Consider the following 5,371-nt stretch of genomic DNA (forward strand, 5'->3'; position numbering starts at 1 on the left):
ATATCTACTATAGAGACATTGAACAACAGCAACAACAAAAAGCACGCGTGAGGAAAAAAAATCACTGGAGAGTCAGGATAACATAGTGGTTAAAAACATGAAATCTTGCCCTGGCCGGGTGGCTCTGGTGGTTGGAAAGTCGTCCCATGCACCAGAAAGGTTGCGGGTGTGCTTCCTGGTCAGGGCTCATGCCTGGGTTGGCGGCTCCATCCCTGGTCAGGCTGCATGCCAGGGGCAAGCGATCAGTGTCTCTCTCACATCCATGTTTCCCTCTCTCTAAGATCAATAAACATATTCTCAGGTGAAGATTGTAAAAAAAAAAAAAAAAAAAAAAACCCACAAAAACAAAAAAAAAGGAATTGTGGAGCCAAATAATCTCAGTGCCACCTCTTACCAGCTGCATGCCTTAGGTAGTTTTCTCAACATCTCTGCCTCAGTTTCTCTACTTGTAAAACTGTAATGACAGTAGTACCTACTTTGTTGAACTAAGGGGATTGAAAAACATTTAAAACAAAGCCTAGCACATGGTAAATGCTGTATGTATTTGTAAAACAAATTTTTTTTTAAACGAACTGGATTAATTTCTCCATAAGTCTTTCCAGTCCTTACCAATATACTTTTTTTTAATCCTTATGGTAGATATGTGTATATACAACTTTGTGTCCTTGTTATTCCTTCAGGACATGCTTTTAAATTTTATGTTTTCTGTTAACGCCAATAAATGTGCTTTGAGATGGTAACAGATGTTTATAAAAATAGATGAATAGATTTTTAAAATTCCTTGTTCAGCCCTGGCTGGTGTGGCTCAGTGGATTGAGTAGCAGCCTGTGAACCAAAGGGTCGCGGGTTCGATTCCCAGTCAGGGCACAAGCCTGGGTTGTGGGCCAGGTCCCCAGCAGGGGGCCTGCAAGAGGCAACCACACATGGATGTTTCTCTCCCTCCCTTCCCTTCTCTCCAAAAATAAATAAATAAAAATGTTGAAAAGAAAAGAAAAAAAAATTCCCTGGTCAGATGTGTTTGAGAAATGTTAGAAACACTCCTATTTACTGCAGGAAATCTTTAGTACCTTAACATGCTTAGGTGCATTTTTCATCTTTAAGGAGGGAGGAGAGAATAAGCAACATCTCTAAAACTCATTATGCCCATATAATCCTTTTTTAGGAGGATCTCTGTAGGTATCTTCAGGGGCTTTATATGATTTAGGAACATCTGTGACAGCAGGATTTCCTACCTAGATCATATGAGTGCTTTTCAAACTTCACTGTGATGTGACTCACGTGGGAATCTTGTTCAGCTTCACCTGTACATAGTGTGGGTCTCGGGAAGAGCCTGAAAACCTGCATTTTCCAACAGTGCTCTGATGGTGCCGACCCACGGAGGCTGCTGCTCCACGGAGCCGCCCTGGCGGGATGGTGTCGCTCACTGTTACCAGCATCTGACATTCAGAGACGGGGCCTGAGGAAGGGAGCACTTGCCAGGTGGTTTTAGCAGCGTCCCAGGAGCCTCTACTGGGAGGCCCCCGGTGAGCAGGGGTAACTGAGCGGCAGTTGCTGGTGCCTGCCCTGGAAAAGGGGGATTTCCAGCGGGAAACCAGAGATCCCCTTGAATTCCAGAACACCTGTGTGCTGTGATGACGATGGCGGGGAAGTGCTTTGTTTTTCATCCTGGCTGAAGGCATCGCTGTTCCATGTTTGCTGAGACTTTAGCAGTGCAGAGTAGGAAGTGTTGTTTGGGGTGGGGAGGAAGGGGGGAAGCAGTCTGAAGACGGCCTGTCTGTGGTGATTTATTACAGCAAAGAAAGGCTGTCTAGACAGGTTAGAAGAAATAATTTGGTGGGAAGATTAGAAAGAAGGTGATTCAGTGGCGGTAGAAGGAAATCTAAATCCGGGTCAAGGCTTCGGAAGGCGTGAGCCTGCAGCCTTCAGCATCAGCGCTGCAGGATCCTGATTAGCTCTGCCCGGGCTTGAGAGGGAGCCCGGGGAGGCAGTGACCCTATTTTGAACCCTGCACTTCGTGGAATCTGGTTTCAGCCAATGAAGAGAAGTGATAGTCTGGGTATCATCTCTGGAAACAGTCAGAGGAAATACGAACAGGACATGAATGAAATTCTGATTGTATAGTACTACGTTAGAATGTATTAGGAGGAGAAGGAAATGAAGGAATCTCGGGCGGCTATAAACTTAAGTGAGCTTTCAGAGGACCTCTGATTTTAAAAAGACAAGTACAGAGAGAAAGGAAGACATGTGACCCCGGATAAATAAAGTTTCACAAGCCTGTAAGACTCAGGAGCCAGCTCAGGGAGGGCTTGTGAAATAAGCCAAGGCCAAGGAAGCAGACAATTTCACGTGTGATCAGAACAAGAAAACAAGGAAGGCCTCAGCCTATTCCTTGTGGCTAATGGTAAGATATTGCCCAATGAGATGACACTATTCTTATGTCCATCAAGAAAACGATGTTTCAAACTGGGATTACACAAGATAGGCAGTGATGGGGTTCCCAGCCGCTGTAGCCGACGTCGGAGAGCCAGAGAAGCGGCCTCCCATGATCCTGAGAGTCTGCATGGGGCCAGAGCACCGCGGCGAGGGTCGCTGGTGACTGTGGAGGGGCTGTGCCGTAACCCTGGTACGGCAAGTGTCGTCAGTTTTGAACGTTGGCTATGTGATAGTGTAGACAGCTAAGGTGAATAGATCCTCTCAAATCCTAAAATGGATCATTAAGTGAAAGATTTTGAAGCAGTAAGGAAGGTGAGACGGTATGAACTGAGAATGAACGCTAGGGTCCAGGTAAAACTTTTGTTTATGTAAGAATTGGCTGTACCTAGAATTCTGAACAGCGGTGCTGGCAGGCAGCCATCTTTGACAGAAGCCCGTAGGGATTCTCTTCCCTTTTGGGAGCAGGCCGTGGTCCCAAGAGCCTTATAAAAGCCAATTGGTTCTAACTGAGCGCGTCCAGACTCCCGAGGGTGGGATGTGGGACTGAGCCCTCATGGGCGTGGCGGCTGAAGGAAAGAGCCCATGTCCAAAAGACCCTTGATGTGAACCCCCCAGGAAGGTAGCCGGTAGGGGAATTTTCTTTCCCCCAAATCCTCTGAGCAGGAGGAACCTTAGAAGGGAGGCGGAGAGGTGCTCCTCTGACCTTGCCGTCACAGGCCCCCTGCAGGGTCCCAGGGAGGCAGGTGAGAAAGACACAATCATGTCCCTGCGAGAAGCTTACAGTGGAGTGGAGGGGACCCACATTCATGTGCAAAATGGTAAGAAAGTTTGCTGCGTGTTCAACAATAGTTACCGTTGGCTGAGCGCTTACAATACAGCAGGCACTGTCCTAAGCTCTTTTATGAGATTTTAAGTCAGTGCTTCTGCAGATTCATAGGCCTTGCCCCAGACGTGCTGAACCCCGCACTTTGGGGGATGGGGCCCAGCAATGCAGCTGAAGGTTGAGAACCAGTTTTAAGTCATTTAATCCTTACAACAACCTTAGGAGGAGATATTGTTTCTCCAGTGTGAGGAGGTAGAAGCAGAGGCACAAGGAAGTTAAATAACTTGCCCAAGGACACATATCTTCTAAGTGGTACAGATGGGCCTTGAAACTAACAACATAAATTCAGAGCACAGCTCTTAGCCACCCTGCGGGGTGATGCTCAGAGGAAGGAGCCGTTAAGTCCAGAAGGTAAAGAGTTAAAAGAGCTGGGTTTTCCGAAACACTTAAAGAAAATTAACTATATGTATGAATCATGTTAGATACTCTGGACATTTATAAATATGAGTAAACTGTACAGACCATATCTTTAAGGTTCTTAGAGCCCTGGCCGGCGTGCTCAGTTCTTTGGGTGTCACCGTGCAGAGCGAGAGAGGTCGATGGTTCGATCCCTGGTCAGGGCATGTGTCTGAGGGCTCCGCGCTCTGTCCCTGGTCGGGGCACTTGAAGAAGGAGGCCACTCGATGTTCCTCTCTCACATCAATGTTTCTCTCCCTCTCTTTTCCCCTCCCTTCCCCTCTCTCTAAAATTAAAAAAAAAGAGAAAAGATTCTTACAGTGAATTAGGGGAAATCCAAATGTCAATAAGTATCTGGAGTCTCAAGTGCTTTGGAAGTAGATAGAAGAGGAATTCTAACAGGAGATTTGAGCATATAAATACATTTTAACATGAACTATATAAAAACCTAAATGTGTAAAAGGAGTAAGGCATTTTAGGCGAGAGGACTACTATGCAAGATTCAGATGTTTGGAACAGCATATTCTTGGACTGACCCTTGAATCAGTTTTGTATGGTCTAGATTTGCCTATATTATGAAGTTCCCAGTTTAAAAGGATAAGTGAAATTCATCGTTCCTTTGTTTTAATCTTGGAAACCAAAAAAATTGTTTTGGCCCATTTCTTGCCTTTAAGTAACATGTAAGTGAAGATGGAAATGTGCCTTAAGCTGTTTTGGAGGAAATAATCTTAAATGGTAGTGGGAGATAATTTGGTTCAAAATGAAAAAAAATTCTCATCAATGACTGGTTTGGCACTGGGAATACATTGCTGGGGAGATTATAGAGTGCCTCCTGCTCTGTAAAATTTGACCATCTATACCAGGATTGGTAAGCTTTTTCTGTGAAGGTGGAGACAGTGAATAATTTTGGCGGGAAAACAGAGGCCATATGTAAACAAATGGGCACAGCTGTGTTCCAATAAAACGTTATGAAAAACAGGTGGCGGTAGGTGGGCCTGTGGGTGGTAGTTTGCATATCCCAGATCTTGGTTCCCACCTGACTGCCTTTAGAGGAAGGCCGCGGAACAGGCCAGGTAACTTCAGGGGCTCCTTTGCGGTGGTACATTTCCAAGGTTCTTTGTATGTCTTAGATAACTGAGAAATAAAAAACCAGAACTGGTTTTCTAAATATGCCTTTTTCTAGAAGACTACAGTCTTCATTATCACCTGCATTGTTTTGCAGCGTTCAAAAATTTATGCACAAATTGACAAGAAACATCTAAGATTTATTTCCAGAGTCAAAGAGGGGAAGAAAGGTATCTACACCAAAGTGTATTTCTTTTGCTCATTTCTGACTTGCCAGTAACATAGGAAAGTAAAAGTGAACATTTTTCCCTCTCGAAGACCCCAGTGACTTAGTGGTTTTCATTACAAAGAATTAATTGGTATTTAAGTGGATCTTTATGTTTTAAAACAAGCACATAAATTATTCAGGGTATAAAAATTTGCAGCAGGTCCTTGAATAAAGTTGTTTCGTTCAACATTGTTCTGTTACAACGCTGATGAGGAAGAAAAAGTGAATTACTGCCCAGGGCCGCTGCGTGCGTGGAGTCCGCGCGTCCCGCAGGTCTGCGCCGTTTTCTGCGGGTACCCGGTGTCCTTCCGCCTCCGGAGGGTGTG

The sequence above is a fragment of the Pteronotus mesoamericanus genome, unplaced genomic scaffold (assembly GCF_021234165.1).
Source record: "Pteronotus mesoamericanus isolate MK-2021 breed Mesoamerican mustached bat unplaced genomic scaffold, CSHL_Meso_final scaffold_85, whole genome shotgun sequence".
Classification (NCBI taxonomy): Eukaryota; Metazoa; Chordata; class Mammalia; order Chiroptera; family Mormoopidae; genus Pteronotus; species Pteronotus mesoamericanus.